The sequence below is a fragment of the Thermobia domestica genome, chromosome 12, assembly GCF_964235325.1.
Source record: "Thermobia domestica chromosome 12, izTheDome1.hap1.1, whole genome shotgun sequence".
Taxonomy (NCBI): Eukaryota; Metazoa; Arthropoda; class Insecta; order Zygentoma; family Lepismatidae; genus Thermobia; species Thermobia domestica.
Window position 1 is genome coordinate 29,867,542 of NC_137465.1, and position 19,973 is coordinate 29,887,514.

The 19,973-nt window shown below is 35.0% G+C and overlaps 1 protein-coding gene across 1 annotated transcript in view; it reads right to left on the reverse strand.

The window, feature by feature from the left end:
* The window catches only part of LOC145665915 (uncharacterized), a 40,672-nt gene that overhangs the window by 13,537 nt on the left and 7,162 nt on the right, over positions 1-19,973 (reverse strand). The window lies entirely within an intron of this gene.

Genomic DNA, 19,973 nt, shown 5'->3' on the forward strand with positions numbered 1-19,973 from the left:
CTAGAAAAGTTACACGGAATTCTCAGAACTTCTGCTACTAGTCAGGGAGATTTCTAGCTTTCGAAAGCATAGTGTCGTTGTGTAACAGCGTGGATATTTTTTATTTTATTTATTTATTTATTTATTTATTATTATTATTATTATTATTATTATTATTATTATTATTTTGTCATCGCATCCTTGCAGTGTCAAACATGTTATTTCAAAAACAATTTTGTACTACTCCTTTAACCTGTCATTTGGAACAGACAGTAGTTGAAGGAATAATAAAAACAAAAATTTGTGTGGAAAGAAAGTTCTATTAGCATTTGATTCAACAGAGAAAGGAAAGCAGATATTGTAAAATATTTTACAACAGATTATTGAGTATTGAGGTCATAATGAAAGGAAAATTGTTATATTTGAATAAAGAGAGGAAGGACGTAAATATTGTAAAATCTTTTTCAATACTTTTTTTAATTATTATTTTACTCGAGATATCTTCATAGTTTTTTTTTATCAGAATACTTACCAACATATCCTCATTTTATTGTCCTAACAAACCAATATATGTTGATAGTAAAGTAGTTTTGATTGATCAAACTCCTGGGCTTTCAGAATTTCATGCCACGTTCCCCCCCCCCCCCCCCGTTACGAAATCCTGGCTAAACGAACCAATATATGTTCCAGTAAAATAGTTTAGAATGATCGAGCTCCTGGTGTGATGACCACAGTATTTCATGTCACGGATCCTCCCCTTCACGAAATCCTGGCTACGTGCCTGGGTCCGCGGACCACCAATTTGAGAAGACTGATATAGACTATTTCTTATCAAGTTAGGAAGATATCCATCTTTACTTACTGAAGGCTATGTGAATACATTCGTAATTCGGGTTGACATTTGGACACTTATTTGAGCTCAGTAATGAAATAGAGCATGTTGGATATTCAATATTCCATATATTTCAGACTTAAAATACGAGTCATTGCGCTTGAGATTTAGAGATAATACATTGTTAGAAAAAATAATAAATAATTTTATCAGAGTTTTGAACGAGGAGGGAATAGGGGTGAAAAGTAGTTACACTGCATCAAGAAAGTGACAGCAAACGGAAATGCAGGTTGGATCTTATTTTTTGATTATTTCCATCAAGTTTTCCTGCCATCTAGTGGGAGACTAGGGAAGCTTCATCAACTGTGACATTAGTGAAAGTGGTTGAAGGCGAGGATGAAGTCAATTTTACGTTCAATTTTAATATCCGGAGGCATCGAAGGTAAAAGAAATAACGAAGGGACGTTTTCTCTTTCTTTTTTTTTAAAAAAAAATAGGTGATAAAGAATTTCTCTTAAGTTTGTCGATTTATCCACCGTACAAACGAAAATTGTAGTAACAAAATTGCTATTCTAATAACATTGGTATTATATTTCGGAGTTCGTTCAATAGGCAATTTCTCCACCACAAATTTGTGTTTATGTATAATTATGCAGCCTCTATCTCCGCTTATAACTCAATGCATTTTTAAGTAAAATGGGAAATTTTACAATATTATTATTGTGTAGTGAAAAAAAAAATGTCCATTTAAAATCACCCAGATTCAGGCTAAAAAGTCTCTGACAAAATTTATTTTTTAGTTTTTGTACACAAACTTGTATTATATTTAGGGAGTTGAAAACAAGCATTCCTTCAGTTTTTAGGTGCTTAGTTTTTCTGAGCTGTCATTTTGTATAGGCACGCAAGCCTATTTTGCACTTTACAAAGGTTTGTGCTGTAGATTCGTTATTTTTGAAAATATGAATTTCAAACAAACAAAACAACTTTGAAAAGAATGAAATGTACAATGTTTCATGTTCAGTGCATTCTTAGTGCGATCACACACGGGCGGTAAAATGACATTAGTGAAGACAGAAGAAAGAAACTCCAATGTATTTTAATCATAGCTGAAACAATTTTTACACGTTCCGTGTGAGTTTTCTTTCCCACGTATTGGCTCTCACTAAGCACGATGGAACGATATGTACACACCGCAACTGGCCGTTGATGCCGCGTGCGGCCGTGGCTTCGTGTGTTCGGTCCATTCATTAACCGGCAGCTAACAGTTTCAACGCAGCATTTTGCCGACCCGTGTGAGGTTACAGGGTATCTGAACTAATGAGGTCAGCGCTCATGAGCTCTGAATTCATGCTCACTCAGCCTCCCCCTCAAGAAGTGAGAATGAGGTTGAGTGAGCGCGAGTTCTAAATCATGATGTGAGCATGAAGTAGAAATAATCTGGGTGTGAGGTCGAGTGAGCCTGATGTCGAAATGATGTTAGTTTGAGGCAGAGTAAGCGTGTTTTCGAAAGAATGTTGTGGACTTAATGTCGAAGGAATATTGTGAGCATGAGGTCGAGTGAGTGTGAATTCGAGATGATATTCTGATGGTGAAGTTGAGTGAGCATGATGTGTTGTCGAAAAATGTTGTGAGCGTGAGGTTGAATGAGTATGATGTAAAAAGAACGTTATAGCGTGAGGTCGAGTGAATGTGATGTCGAGATGATATTTTGATGATGAAGTTGAGTGAGTGTGATGTCGAAAAATGTTGTGAGCGTGAGGATGAATGAGCGTGATGTCGAAAGGATATTGTGAGCGTGAGGTCGAGTGAGTGTGATGTCAAAAGAACGTTGGCAGTGTGAAGTCGAGTGAGTGTGATGTCGCGATGATATTCTGATGGTGAAGTTGAGCGAGCATGATGTGTTGTCGAAAAATGTTGTGAGCGTGAGGTTGAATGAGTATGATGTAAAAAGAACGTTATAGCGTGAGGTCGAGTGAATGTGATGTCGAGATGATATTTTGATGATGAAGTTGAGTGAGTGTGATGTCGAAAAATGTTGTGAGCGTGAGGATGAATGAGCGTGATGTCGAAAGGATATTGTGAGCGTGAGGTCGAGTGAGTGTGATGTCAAAAGAACGTTGGCAGTGTGAAGTCGAGTGAGTGTGATGTCGATATGATATTCTGATGGTGAAGTTGAGTGAGCATGATGTGTTGTCAAAAAATGTTGTGAGCGTGAGGTTGAATGAGTATGATGTAAAAAGAACGTTGGTAGCGTGAGGTCGAGTGAATGTGATGTCGAGATGATATTTTGATGATGAAGTTGAGTGAGTGTGATGTAGAAAAATGTGGTGAGCGTGAGGATGAATGAGCGTGATGTCGAAAGGATATTGTGAGCGTGAGGTCAAAAGAACGTTGGCAGTGTGAAGTCGAGTGAGTGTGATGTCGAGATGATATTCTGATGGTGAAGTTGAGTGAGCATGATCTGATGTTGAAAAAGGTTGTGAGCGTGAGGTTGAATGGGCAGTATGTCCAAAGGATATTGTGAGCGTGAGGTCGAGTGAGTATGATGTAAAAAGAACGTTGGTAGCGTGAGGTCGAGTGAATGTGATGTCGAGATGATATTCTGATGATGAAGTTGAGTGAGTGTGATGCCGAAAAATATTGTGAGCGTGAGGATGAATGAGCGTGGTGTCGAAAGGATATTGTGAGCGTGAGGTCGAGTGAGTGTGATGTCAAAAGAGCGTTGTTAGTGTGAAATCGAGTGAGTGTGATGTCGAGATTATGTTCTGATGGTGAAGTTGAGTGAGCATGATGTTGAAAAAATGTTATGACCGTGAGGTAGAGAGAGTATGTTGACGAAATTATGTTATGAGTGTGAGGTCGAGTGAGCGTGATATTAGTTTGACGATGTGAGCATAAGGTTAAGAATGCGTAATGTCAAAAAGATGAGAGCTTGAGGTCGAAAAGATGTGAATGTGCGGTCGAAATGATGTGAGCTGTAGTCCACAGTGGGCACCTATGATCACGGTTAAGCCTACTACACTACAAAAATCTTTTCAAACTATATTTGTTGAAAGTTAAAGTTTGAAACACGCAAATAGTCATTTTTTGAAATTAATGAATTTTGGAATAAGTTTTGGCGTTATTTTTTCCCTAGATATAGGCTTCATATCTTATTTTCTAAATAAATAAATAAATGATAATAATAATTTCTGATAGTCTTGTCTTTTTTTTAATTTGCTTCCAAACATTGAAATTTTTCGAAAATGAGCTATGGTCAACCTGAAATTTTTCAAAATGGATACATCTCAAATTTTCACAAAATAATCGTTATTTGCGTAGTAACAATTGGATAAAATTTGATCATCGAGGTCAGCCAAGTCGAAGCAGAAGAGGAGAGGATGAGGGGGGAAAAGACCTAAGTGCGTTGACTGTATGACTCAGTCCCAACGTTGGACAGACCTTCGTGTAGTATGTGTTCGAGTGAATACTTAGTATGAGCCTTTGTTGCATTGCTTACAGTAGTGGATCTCGGCTTGCCCTGTAATATCCTTTGGCCAATAGGAGAGAGGGAATGAGTGAATGAAAACTTGATCCATAACCCACTGATTCACCACCACACCGTAACACACGTCCCACTGGGCCCAAGATCCATTCTGAACCATAATTCACCATGATCCACCATCCGCCATGACCCACTCTAACTCACTACCCATCGAAACCCATCGCCATCAACTCTGACCTATGATCCACGCCCTCCTCTCCATTGACTGAAGAGTTTATACTTATAATAAGACAAGGGTGTGAAATTATCACTAATCTGAGTTCGAATTTCAATGGTTAATCGCTCGAGTACCTCTCTGTTACAATACCAGTGGATCTGACCTTATGATATAAAATGGTAAAATGTTTGTCATAGAACATATTACCATGAATTTCAATTTAATTACCATATATAATTATTTCCTTGTTCATATATCATATATATTTATTCCATTATGTTTCTATTGTATGTTCATTCAAATATTTTCCATTTATTTGTTTTGCTGTTTTCATCAGTGTAAACGTTTTAGGATTTGCTAGATTTACTTATTGTGTTGTAAAGCTTAGACTAGAAATATTGTGGATACAGAATGTTTGTAAAATTTCATATTATTTCCTTGTTAAGTTGCAGATACTTTTCAGTGGAAAATAGAATGAAATTTGAAAGTCTCAATAAAGGTAAAGTAGGTCCACATAAAGGGGAACGACAGTGTAAAATTCGACTGAGTCTCGAAAGCCAAGTGTTAAGTCCTATTGCTATTATTGTAATTACAAATATCAACATCCAAAAGTGCTTGAAGTTCTTCTTTCACTTAGATATACTCATTCAGGAGTAAATAGAAACAAATGAAAAGGAAGAAAAATGGGGGCCTTGAAATAAAACGTAAACACATTAATCAGTGTTCAGAAGATGCTCTCTATAATGCACTGAGCAGAGTGGGTCAGTAGGTCAGAGTAAGTCGGTAAGACAGTGGTTCTGAGTGGGTCAACGTGGGTGGTGGGTCGCAGTATATCACCTCCTGTTGGCCTATGACCCATTGACCCACTCACAAATCTTGACCCACTCCATCTCTGATCAACATACAACCGAACCTAAGGTGGAATAAGAACCATCGTAATGCCCAGTTGAAATGTCGGGAATCGAACCCTATGCGCGCAAGACGTGTATGATCGGAGCATATCAGGAAGATTATTATGTTTTTATTAAGTAGGAAATATTTTGCTCACAGGCCCGTCCAGGGGTGGTCTAGGGGAGGCTCCGCCGAAATTTTTGCTGGCCCCCCTAAAATTTTCACGGTAGGCTTGCAAATGAACTATTATAATATGGTGATTAACTATAATATGGTTGGATCGGGCCCCCCTAACTTCAACCGCCCCCGTACATTTTTAGGCTGGCTACCGGCCTGTGTGCTCAGTTTATTGTGAAATTCTGCTACCTACAAACTTAGTTATAATTTGAGATTTACATTAAATTTGAATTTGGGAGAAATGTGTTGAATTACAAACTAATTGGCTTGTTTTTAGTACATATTGGAGATAGATCCAAAGTAACGGTAGTGAGAAATAATGTGCTGACCACATATCGCCCTATTAAAGATCCCTAGTATGGCTGTAACCCTTTGCGGCTTTAACACAAAGGAATTATACGAAAAGTAACCTTATAAGAATGTAACACTGAGGGTTCTTTCCTGCTAATTTTGAAATCGTAGAGATTCGTAGTGACATCTAGTGTTATTAAGTTAAAAACTTCTGAGCTCTAGATGGTTTAAAAATTAATCACCGGCTCCATTGCAGTTCAAAAAATCTTATGAATTCCCACGATCAGAAGAAACTTGATGGCTGGAGCACCTGCTTTCTCATATACAGCGTTTTCCTGTCACACGAACGGCCACCGGAAGCCAGCAGTAGCAGAGGCGGAAGTGATGTTTAAATCACTGGAGCACACGCCCCTTTCAGTCGTTGCCGTGATTGAGAAAATGGTGAGCAAGAGAGTTTTTCCACCGGTTGAACAAACCAGGAAGCATGACCTTACCATCTGTCGTTAATATGCAACAATGTAAGACTTATTTAAGCAGGAAACGTGGATTTTTCGATCTATTTATAATAACTTCCCTAGTAGATTTCTTTGTGGGAGAAAATATAGTACAAGAAGACGTGTAAATGATTTAATTTGCACAGCAAATGATTATGGGGGAAAAAGTAATGAATGTTTAGTAAATAAATGCAGAATTTTCAATTCTAAATTTTTCTTTTAAATTTAGGGTTTTGAAAGTGAAATAAAATGAAATCTTTCAGGTTTATGTCACACGAGTTCATATATATATATATATATATATATATATATATATATATATATATATATATATATATATATATATATATACAGTAGGAAGTCGAAAATCCGAACTAATTGGGACCACAGGTAGTTCGGATTTTCGAAAATGACCAAGAAAATGCCATTTAGGCTTAAATATACTGTGCGGTATGCTCTTTTATCGATACAGTGGTAATACAGTACATATAGTGATTACAATACCGTACGTAAGGCTACTTACATTTAATGTTTCTGAATAACCTGCTCGTACACTAAATTACACTGTTCTTGTAACTCTCACTTAAAACTTAACCTGTATAGGCCTAAGGGAAAATAAAAATAAAAATATGTATGACAAACAATTACTTGTGAATGAGCTTTTGTAAAAACACTGACTTCACACAAAGAAAATTTAATTAGTGTACTGTCACTAGCTTCTAGGGACTGGGTTCGGATTTTTGACGCGTTCGAATTATCGACTTCCTACTGTATATACATATATATTCCCACGCTAGTCTAGCCAGCTGTTTTAAGTTGGTCACTTGGAAGCGAGTGAGGTTAGACTTATATCAAAGTTGCACCACCCGTGTGTGACGTAACGTTACGTGGTATTATCATGGTTGTCAAGGTGGAACAAGACAAGCCCTGAGGGCTTCTAGCCTCTTTTGCTCGCTAACGCTCGCTCAGCTATGTTTTGTAACGTAAGTAAAACACATTTTATAAATTATATATTACGTAGAAAGGCAAATGAAGATTATTTTTATCTTACTTTAATAAGAAAAGTGTTATGAAAATTTTAAAAAGAAATTTTAAAAAACTTTCCTGGATCGGATTTGAACCCACGCCAAAAACATTTTCATTAATAGGCCGTGCGCCAGCATATTCGGCCATGATGACCAACAGCAGGTAGCGTTTGATTTGTGCTATATGTCTGCTACGAGGCAAGAAATGGATAACTTCAACCAATCAGAACCGTGTATTTAGCTCTTATGGCTAGAGTCGAGACTGATTAAAATACATGCCGGGTTAGCTAAAGGAGATGGAGATGGTGAGAAATGAATGGAATGGTGGAATGAATAAAGTGGGAGAAAACGGGAGAACCCCATGAATACGGTGTTTGTCCACCAGAAAACTCACTTAGCGCGAGATGGGATCGAACCGTAAACCCCATGCACCAGAAGTGAACGCTCTGCTATTGAGCCATCGTGCCCGAAATTTAGGATTTTATATTTTGTTCCCTTATGTATCAGCAAAGTTATGAAAGATGTGAGCTACTATTAACGAGGACTCCGGACCATGAAGTGAACAGACCATTACGCAAGGTCGCTGATTTTTACGTCCAACGTTTTGTACTCATTAGGCCAGGAGTGGCCAACCTTTCTAATTTTGAGAGTTACATTTCACTTCATAATTTACTAGAAGTCTACTGTTCATTAGCCAATTAGAGGATACTCGTTAACAAAATGAAATATTTCAGTTTAAAGTCCCACAATTACGCTCGTTAGGTTAAGGAGACAGATGAATGATGATGGAGGAATTGCTGAACAAGGGCGCCCATCAGGGGGACACGGTGGGGCGCTCTCCTAGTGGAAATTGTACTTCAGAATATCGAAAACCCAATAGAATTTTTACATTAGTTACAGCAAAATTGGAAACTATCTTTGATACGTCGCTTATACTTGCCCCCCTTGGAAACCACAACATGGGCGCCCTTGTTGCTGAAATAAGAACATGAGATGAAACGGGAGTACCCCGAGAAAACCCATGGACACGATGTTGTCCACCACAAACTTATTTGGGCGGCGATCGAACCAGGGATACCACGCTAAGCGCATTACAAAATTGAATATTCAATTTGAAAGTCTACTGTAGTTTCTCAACATGAAAATCAACATGAAACTAAGCTGTATTATGCCTATGTCCGATCATAACTGGAATATGCTGCTGTGATCTGGAATCAATCCATCACAACAGCAATACCGACAAAAACTGGAAAAAGTCGAATCGAAATTTATAAAATACTTAGCATACAAGAGAACTGGGATCTACTCATCTTATGAAAACTATCTTACATTAACCCTTTCCCCTCGAATGCGGCGAGAGCCCCGACATTCGAAATTTTCCTTTCCGCTCGTATGTCGGGGCTACCCCGCACTAATTTTGACGCTTTGATTGCTCGCATGTCGACAGAGCCCCGCTTGTATGATTTAGTCAACAACTTCTGCCATCTTTTGGCCGTCTATTCAACTCCTTACTCGGCCGTTCCTTAGTCGACAACTGCTGTCAGTTTTATGCGTAAATCGGTGAAATGGTGGAGAAAGTTATTTTTCTGGCTATTAGAGGTAACAGTTGTGAATAGTTTCTTATTATTCAACACGCAGAGACAAATGAATCAAAATCCAAGAGTTGCCCATTTTGACTACAGAAAAAAGTTGATTACTCAGCTGGTAGGCAATGTTCGAAATACACAACGCAAGCGAGGGAAGCTGTCGTCTACAGATACGGAAAAAAGACTGAATGGTGCACCACATTTTATATATTCCAATCCAAAGAGCAATTCCAAAGACTGTGCAGTGTGCAGTGATAGAATAGTAAAAGCTGAGAGGAGAGAGTCTGTGTATTTTTGTAATACGTGCTCCAGAAAACCTGGATTGTATCCAGGTGAATGTTTCGAAAAATATCACACACAGCGCAATACAGGTAACACATATGTAAACGGGCAGTTTATGCTTAATTTCTGATGTATTTTTAAATAAAACAAAGGTATTGTCTGTACCTGATTTTTCTCCATAAAATAGAATAAAACGAGGTTAATTGTACAGATTTGATATCGACACTAAATTTTCATGTTCTGACACAAAACTCGTGCTGATAACTGGCCTATCCTGTTACAAAAAAAGGCAAGGACCAACGTATTATTAAAATAACCCATCTGGAGAATATGCTTTTCTTGTAACAAAATATGTATCGAACACAAAGAACTTGACATATGTATGTAATATAAACTACGCTCTAAAAAAATTTATAAGTAAATTTACAAAAAAACGGTGGCAATCTGTTTACCAAGCCTCTGTGTAAATCAATTTACACTTATAAAATAAAATTACTAATATGAAATGGTGTAAAATAACACTTTTTATCAATAACAATATCATCTTTTCTTATAAATTCACTATAAATTTGTAAGAACAAATAAAAACCAGCAAATTTTGTAATTTAATCTAAGGAAATGCATATCAACCTACAAAATGAAGGATAAATGATTTTACATTGATGTTTGGTAATTTAAACTACAGAAGCGTTTTCCAGTCTACATGTTTAAGAAAACTATTGTAAATTTATTTTGTAATATCTATACCAACATTATATAATTGGTCTTATGCCTGCTGTGTTGATGACAGATAAATAAATACATAAATAAATAAATAAATAAAAGATATCATTTCGTCTTCAATTGGATATCTACCAAAATATTTGTGATTTCTTCTAAAAACACCTGTTTGTGTGATTTTTCACATAAACATTTACAAGAAAAGAAGATATAAGCTTAATATACATTTGCAAAAAAAAAAAAAAAAAAAAAAAAAAAAAGTTTTTGCAAAAAGTTAGACTGACGTTAGTGTGTTCGATAAAAATTGTTCAACGTAAAAACAGAACTACTCCCCATCCTTCTTTTTCTTCATACGCAAACTCCTTTTTATCCCTCAATCTCTGAAGACAAGATTCTCACCCTTCAGATTTCCAGATAGTATGAACAGGGTACCAGAAAAAACAAAATAAAAGTTCTTCGTCGCTCGATTGAAGACGAAAAAGAGGTCTTTGGTTGGGGCAAATGAGTTGACGCCTTGTACACACAAACATCAACCAACCAAAAATAAAAAAAGAAAGTGAAGAATTGGAAAATAAGGCTGTCTCCGATGAGGGTGAGAGACCTCCTTCCCATTTTGAGAAACAGATAAAAAGAGAGAAAAAGAAAGAAGAATTGGAAAGAACCAAAATTGACAGCAAAAGGGATTGAGAAAGGAAACTTTGCGTGATCAAAACTTTTTCAACCCCTCCCCCCCTTCCACCGTCCAAAAATTCTAATTTAAACCGCGAAAGGAACTCTCAAGCTGAAAGTGTGTATTGATGTACAAGGTACAAAGGTTGGGGGGTTACAATTCCCTCGAAGTTCAAATTCTCTGAGAGAAAATGACAAGAAAGGTTGTGAAAAGGGAGAAAGGAGGAGAATGAGACGAAAAGAAGCGAAGAAGAGGAAAATGACGAGGTCAGTAGAAAATTACATCGTGTCACAATCTTTGTTCGGTTTCCTTTGGCAAAGGTTACTTTTTAATCCCTGACATCTAGTGGCGGAAAAATTTAATCATCATGTTATTCAAACAGATGAACAAGTGAACAACTATAATCATCTTGTGAAGTAGCGTTTCTTAAAAAATGTACCGCGGAACCCTTGCTCTCTAAAAGCTTATATCGTGCTCTTTTTTCTTTTTTTTCGGGGGGAGGGATCAAAACATCCAATATATTTCAATAAAAAATTTTCTTGTAGGCCTTATATCTTTAGAACTACATGTAGTGTAGTCAAACCCAAACTATCAATTAACTCACTATGATATGCTTACACCGTAAAAAATACGAAAACTCGATTTAGGGGCTGTTCAAAAATTTTGTGGCCCCTGATCCAAAAACCAAATATTGGCCCAAAAGATTCAATATATTTCAACAAAAAAATTCTTGTAGGCCTTATATCTGGAGAAGTACATATAGTGTAGCCAAACCCAAACTATCAATTAATTCATTATGATATGCTTACGTCGTAGAAAATACGAAACTCGATTTAGGGACTGTTCAAAAATTTTGTGGCCCCTGATCCAAAAACCAATTATTGGCCCAAAAGATTCAATATATTTCAACAAAAAAATTCTTGTAGGCCTTATATCTGGAGAGGTACATATAGTGTAGCCAAACCCAAACTATTAATTAACTCACTATATGTTTACTCTGTAAAATTTTTTTTAAAAAATACGAAAACTCGATTTAGGGGCTGTTCAAAAATTTTGTGATCACTGATCCAAAAGATCCAATATATTTCAATCAAAAATATTCTTGTAGGCCTTATATCTTTAGAACTACATATAGTGTGACCAAACACAAAGTATCACTTAACTCAGCATGATATGCTTATTCTGTAGAAAATATGAAAACTCGATTTAGGGGCTGGTCAAAACTAATTATTGGCCAAAATCGCAATCTTTTGGTCCATTTTTTTCCTAAAATTTTTGTTTCTTGTTTTCTTTCTTCAGTTTTCTGCACCTAACGTACATAAATCTAGTAGTTTACTCGAAAACTTGCAACATGAGAACAACTCCCAGTTTTTAGACTAAAAGTACAAGTCATCCTATGAAAATTTACACTAAAAACTAGGACACTATTTAAAATTTTCAGTATAGCCCTAATTATAAACTTGCTTTTTTGCGGAAACATCAAAATTAATTAAATAATAGGCCATCACTCACCCACCAAAAGTGAGTCATACAGAGTACATATTTCACAAAGAATTACCGGATTTTAGAATGTCACATGTATGCAACTACATACTGCCAGTTCAGGCGCACACTCAGAAATTTTTGTTGGGAGGACTCCAATACTGCAAACCATTGTGTCTATGTAGTATTGAACGGGTACTATTCTTAACCCGAAAACTCGATAAGTATTTGAAAACTACTTCCACCTATACTATCAGAAAAATGATAACACTAGATTGTTTTTATAAGAGTATAGATGAAGTGTAAGATCAAATTTTCATCCTACATCAATCATTTCCATGTTAAGCAACTATAGTCTTGTTGAGAAAGTTCACAAATGTATGTTGAGGTAGAAAATTTTGGGGACAGCAGTCTAGACCCGATGTATCCCCCGTGGGACCCCTGAGTACAGGACCAACTAAACGGCGTGACAAACATCTTGGCATTTGAAGGCGGCGCTCGAAGTTCCCTTTAAATACTGCTAACAAATGAGAGGCCAGCGGTATTGCCATATTTATTTTGTACACATCCACGTCTATCCTCTGCCACCTGATCGCGCTGTAGTTTGTCTGTTTAGCCATAGCCACACCTCTTTACCACTTGGCAACGTCGCGCCAGAGCTTGCGTTTTATTCGCTTAGCTGAAATGCCAAGAAGTTTGTCACAGGCTTTAATACCTTCTTAGACGAAGGGCGATTGAAGCGACACGAGTGACATCTGAGCGACGTTAAGGCACACTAAGTGGTGGCGGTTTAAGGGGATCATATAACCGATCTTTCCGATAGTATTTTCAGACTTTTATACAACGCAACAAATCGAAATTTATCCCTATTTGCGAATATTTAATCAAAATAATATTTCTTATTTTTAATAAGGAGTAATTGTCTGTATGGTTTTTCAAGTTATATATCATAGACAGTTACCGCAGAAAAATATTGTTTTTCTCGTTTAACGACAAAATACCTTTTTATGTTAACAGGAGGCTTTATCCATGCTCACTTAATAAAAACAAGCACGAAAAATGTCCTCTGGATTATTTGAAAACTTAATGAAAATATGTTTTTTTTTTCTCCATCCCATTGTAACCCAAAGTTAGCAGCTAGAATGCATTTTCCCAATGGAAACATCTATTTTCCGTTTCCCCATTTACTTGACTCGCTGCACAGTATCTAAGCGTTGTTTTGTTGTTGTAGGGGAAATCCAGGGCAGGTGGCGCATTGGCCAAATTGTTTGACTTGCGCTAAAAGTGTGAAAGATTTTTCACCAACAGATGGGGCAAAACTCATCGGTCATTTTCATCGTCAGATATTGCTCTAATTCCCACCACCTCTGCAGCTACAATTTTCTTCTATATTTTTTTTCATCTCTCTCATTTCTTGCTTTCGTTTTAATGTGAGACAGGACAGATTATAATCGCTTCCATCAATAATGCCATCACTTTAAATCCAATCGTGGGAAGATGGATGACTCTTAAGGGTGGGTATCCACAAAATAAGCTCTGTTCCCGTTGGGACTAATCTCTTTCTCACATTTCAGCATTGCGCTGGAGAGAAAGAGAGATACATAGATACGTACATAATTTTCTATTGTTTTGTCACGTTCGATACGTACAGTAAAACATTCATTTCCTATCTTTTAGGGCTTTGTGTCTATTAACGCACTATGGCTTCACGTTGTATTTTATACGTACTCCCTTCATCTTTACGATATTTTCTCTGGTAAAAATGGCTTGATGGATTTAGTCATAAAAACATTATTGTGCACTTCGATTAATTATGCAGGAATCTAGTTCTTTGTTCTATAATTTTCAGAAAATTTGATTAGACATGTGGTTCAAATGATTCGGAGAGGTACTAATTCAATTATTTTCTTTAAAAAAAAAAGTATTATTTACTATCAGAATACACGTTCTTCGCACGGGAAGAATGTGTTTCATTTTGGACATAAAGTACTAATGAGGGCTGAATTTGGATTTAAATGGCATCGAAAGTGTCAGTGTTCATTTCAGCGAACACGAAAACTATGGATTCGACACTAATATCGGTCATTTTCGATCATTTTTAAATGTCTTCCTCTCCCCCTCCCGTAAGTTGCACCGTCAAAATGAAATGATTGAACTTCAATGTTATGTTTCAAATTTGATCGAGATCGGTCTAGTGTTTCAAAAGTTATCTATCTATCTATCTATCTATCTATCTATCTATCTATCTATCTATCTATCTATCTATCTATCTATCTATCTATCTATCTATCTATCTGTCTGTCTGTCTGTCTGTCTGTCTGTCTCTCTCTCTCTCTCTCTCTCTATATATATATATATATATACATATATATATATATATATATATATATATATATATATATATATATATATATATATATATATATATATATATTAGCTAAGTCTAAAATCAAAGTTAGGTGTGCTGGCTAAATGGTCCATAGCATTAGTCCAGACTTTGTTTATTGCGGGTTCGTATCCCGGTCAGGTGTTATATATTGTCTCCTAATTTAATCAAAGAAACATAACTGGAAATGTACAGTCAGCGACAAAAGTTCTTTCCTTTTGATGAAATTAGTTTCGTAAATAACTTTAGAATGGAACGATAATTTGAGTACACTTTTCAGTAAATTAAAAAGAATGCAATTTTCTGTCCGTTAGAGCCATACCACTGTTGTATGTTCCAGTTCTAGAGCCGTTATTTCCAAAATAAATTCTACTAAACGAAAATAATTTTTGTCGCTGACTGTACAAGTATTTATTAATAAGAAAACTACCAGTATATAGGCCTATGTATAATCGAAACCGTAAGGTTTTCCTTTATTTGGCTTTTGAAACAATTAGTAGAAGTTGTATTCCAATGTATTTTGTTTACTTATTCATCATTAAAATTGAAGATTCTCTTCTTTATAAACATTATCATGTTATAGCAACTTCAGGTTATAGCAATGTAAGAAGTAAATTCAGAAATGTGGAAGTGGAGAAGATCTGGAACCATGAGCCAAGTGCATAGATTAGATCATCGTTCACAAACATCGCTCCGAGAGAGAGAGAGAAAGAGAGATCAATGTTGTGCCACGAACTACGAACTCAATGCACGTTTAAACTGCTACTAACTTCATGAGCCATCTCTTCGGCCAGAGCCATCAAGTCTCCAAATCCATGACCAGTGCCAAGAGGCACTACGATTGTCCTAAGGAGTTAATTTATATAGAAACCCCTTTGATCTCCATTTTTTTTACCTTCCACTTTGTTGTTTTCTATCATTTAAAGACTTTGTTTCACTTTGCTGTCTAGTCAATTAGATCTGACTTTAACTGTAAGTCTTAGAACTGGTTTGTCAGCTTTTTTCCTTCAAATTATTGAGTTACAGAGCATTCCTTGCCTACTAAAAGTTAGGCACTGACATTAGGCATTCCTTACCTACTAAAAGTTATCAACTGACTGAAACGAAAAATTTTATAGTAAAAGAATAGGTAATTTGTACACTGTAAAGATACTTTTGCACTCTATTGGGGAACAATTGTTGCATTTCCAATACATTTTTTTAATATTACATTATGCCTATTTCTTTAAGTTTTTCTCAAACTTTGGCTCCCTTGCTGCAATAAAATATATTAATCGAATTTGTTCAAATTTTGCCAATACATTACGTAAACCAAGTTGCAATTTTTTTTGTGTGCTATTTCGATTCGATTCTCGCATTTTCGATTATTTTCGACCCACCTTACTTGACATGTCTCTTTTAGATTTTGGTGTTTTAGTTATCTATGAGTCATGAAGATGGTTCCTAGCAAAGAGAAGTTTTTGATGTGATTATTTACACTTTTCTCAGTTTAAATTACAAATTAAAATGTATGTTTAATATATATATATATATATATATATATATATATATATATATATATATATATATATATATATATATATATATATAAATTCATTTTTTAGACTTTGTTTTTTGTGTTGGAAACAAGTTGAAATTTGCATTGCAATTTATATTTTGTATCGTATTTTCGGCAGCGTAGGAAATTATTATTATAATTTTGTTATTTTATTCCTTTACATGAAGTAATTAATATGTTTCATGTACGACAAACAAGTAAATTTATAATAATAAAAAACAATCATATTTTTAAAAAGTTTTAACTTTATCATTCTACAGATCGTTTATGCTGGTAGATGTTCTCAATGTGTCCATTAAGTTAATTTTTAGAAATTAAGTTTTTTTTTAAAAAAAAAATAAGTTTTGGATCCGTAATGATTTCAAGAGTTAGGGAATTGGAATGAGGCAGTCCACGAACTGAACGCTTATTTTTACAACAAAAACAAAATAGCTTACTTTTCACACTAATGTCAATTTCCAAATTGTAACCAATTGATACTTGGATCCAGCTCATTTTTCAGCTTTTTAAACGTTTTAAAACCGAACACCAATTTCGTCTCGTTAGAATGCCAGAAAGGAGTACTGCTAAGGGGTAGTGTTTCAACTGGTAATCTAGATTCCGAAAACAAAGCTCGAGTCTTGGATTTTAAGAGTCCACTGAGCTACTTTCTTTACAGATAGAATAAAATGTCAAAGAGAGTATGGTCTCTGTCTTCAATTCTACGGCTAGTTTCCAGTAATTTGGTTTGTAGTCCGTAGTAGATTTTGTTCTTGAGAGCCTAACAGACATTTAAAGGAAAACGTAGGTTTTCCTAGATGATAAGAGATTCATTTTGTTGTAAAGGAAAAAATGATTTCTGTTGCAAAAGATAACCCACTTCGGTTATAAACTATGATCATAGATGCAGCATATTTTGCGATACAATGTTTTGTTTGCATCGCATTTCTAGGGTTTTGTGTTGCAAACTGATGTGCTGTGTGTGTGTGTTTTACAGTTATAGAAATATAGTAACAGTTTTACAGTTATAGTAACTGTGTGTTGTACAGTTATACATTTACAGTTATCAAGTTGAACCTACCAAATTTTTCATTTTATAAGACTGAGAATAAGACCTAATAATAAACATACCTTAAAACGTAGTATGTCAGCCTTTTACAGTGATGACTTAAACAGGTAACACAGTGTAATTATTATGTCTTTTATTTCAGGCATCAGAACAGTGATTGCTCCCATTACAATGACTACTAAAATAACATGATTTCAAAGTTGTACAGTAACATAATTGCTATAATTTTTGTACTTACCACAAATTTTAGTTATCTTTTCAATACAGTGGGCCAATTTAATATTAAATAGAAAATGTCTAAGCAGAGCAAATGAAATAGTTGCCTTCTTGCACTATTTAGAGACATCATAAAACTTAGAAACACACGTATGTTTTAATATACCTAAAAATTTAAGTTTATATTGCTGTTTATTGTATACAATAATATACAACTAGAAAATAATACTTTAAAAAAATCTGTAGATCATAGCTAAGTTTCTTGTTTTCTGTTTTGCTGTAAAAAAAATCTGTAGATTATAAACAATTTTCTTGTTTCCCGTATTGTTATAAACAATTTGAAGATCATAATCAATTTTCTTGTTTTCCGTATTGTTATAAAAAATCTGTAACTCATAACCAATTTTCCTGTTTTTCGTATTGTTATTTAAAAGATCTGTAGACCATAACCAATTTTGTTTTCCGTATTGTTATTTAAAAATCTGTAGATCAAAACCAATTTTGATTTCCGTATTATTTAAAAATCTGTAGATCATAACCAATTTTCCCGTTTTTTGTATTGTTATTTAAAAATATGTAGATCATAACCAATTTTCTTGTTTTTGGTATTTTTATTTAAAAAATCTGTAGATCATAACCATTTTTCTTGTTTTTCGTATTGTTATTTAAACATATGTAGATCATAACCAATTTTCTTGTTTTCCATACATATTGTTATAAAAATGTGTAGATCATAACCAATTTTCTTGTTTTTCGTATTGTTATTTAAAAATCTGTAGATCATAACCAATTTTCTTGTTTTTCGTATTGTTATTTAAAAGATCTGTAGATCATAATCAATTTTCTTGTTTTCTGGATTGTTATAAAATATCTGTAGATCATAACCGAATTTCTTTCTTTCTATATTGTTATATAAAAAAAGTGCAGATCAAAGAGTCATTACCTGGGATTGTGTACTAATGGATAGAGAGTTACTATTTGTTACTATAAAAGAGCGGGAATTGAGGTAAAGCTTTTGAGAATGTAATGTTCGCCACTTATCTTGCTAGTTACAACCCCTGGAAGCAACAAAAAAAAAAGAAAAGAAAAAAGAAAAAGAAAGAAAGAAAGGAAAAAAGAAAAAGAAAAAACTGTGGAATTGCTGCTGTGTCCACACAAATTCTTACGAAATAAATTCAGAAAGATTTCGTGTTAAGTAATAACATCTAACTTTACGAATTTTTAAATAAATTTTAAGAAAAGTTATGTATGAAATACTTTATACTTTCTCTCAAGAGAAAAAAGCTTGACAGAAACTAGCCCTTACCGTTAACCATCGGCACTGACACTAGATATTTACTTTAAAAAGTCTAGTTTTGTTAATCTTATGCACAGTAAAATGTAGTTGGGATTAAGATGGCTAAACTCCAGTACCGGGCGCAAAGAAATAATGCTCTTTTGGTAAAAGTGCAATAAACCTAATTATGGAAAATAAAGCGTACGAAGGATGGTGCGTTTGTCTGAACTTAACTGCTAAGGATTTCAGGAGTAGCGGAGAGGTCACTCTAAGTTCATCGGAGAGCAGTAACTTGAGTTTTAGCTTTTGCGATAAGAGAACGAGAGCGTAGGGTGGTTAGACGTGGCTGCGATAAAGGGTGCACGTTAAGTCATCTTGGTAAAGAATAGCAGGGTAGTTAAGATGGCAGGGATTATGCCTCTTTCTCACTATAATGGCTTCACCCTACCTAAAATCCTCAGAACACAAACTGCTTCCAAGTCAAAGAACAGACTTCAGCTGCTCGTGTTTGGAATAATTTATCGGCAGCCAACTCTACATGTTCAATATTCCTATGTAGGTACCAAAATACCTGAATCTCCAACTGTTTATTGAAAGATCTAGTAAATTCGTTATTCTATTTATTATTATTATTATTATTATTATTATTATTATTATTATTATTATTATTATTATTATTATTATTATTAGTAGTAGTAGTAGTAGTAGTAGTAGTAGTAGTAGTAGTAGTAGTAGTAGTAGTAGTAGTAGTAGTAGTAGTAGTAGTAGTAATAGTAGTCATAGAGAATAAATTAAAGCAGAGAATTCGCGTTATTCTTGAGTTCAAAACCTTTTGGTCGTCGCGAATTGTGTCGAGAAATTTGAAGCTTAAAATATATAAAAAAGACAATCATGCTTCTTGTTCTCTATGGATGCGAAACATTGTCGCTTACTCTGAGAGAAGAACGTAGACTGAAAGTATTTGAGGACAAGATCCTAAGATGAGTATTCGGACCCACGAGCAACGGGAATGGTAAATGGCGGAAACTTCATAACAAGGAACTACATAATTTCTATCGTTTACCAAACATTGTTAAGGTCAACAAATCTAAGAGGCATAGGTGAGCAGGTCATGTAACGAGAGTGGAAGAAAATATTAACGCTTTCAAAGTTTTAACTGAAAATTCAATAAAAAAAAAAAAACATTAGGAAGACCTAGATGCAGATGGGTGGACAATATTAAGAGAGATCTCTCAGAAATAGGAGTACAAAATAAAAACTGGATCCAGTTGGCTAAGGATAGAAGCCAATGGAGAGCTTTTGTGAACGCGGCATTGAATCTCCAGGTTCCATAGGCCATAGAACTAGTTAGTAGTCAAT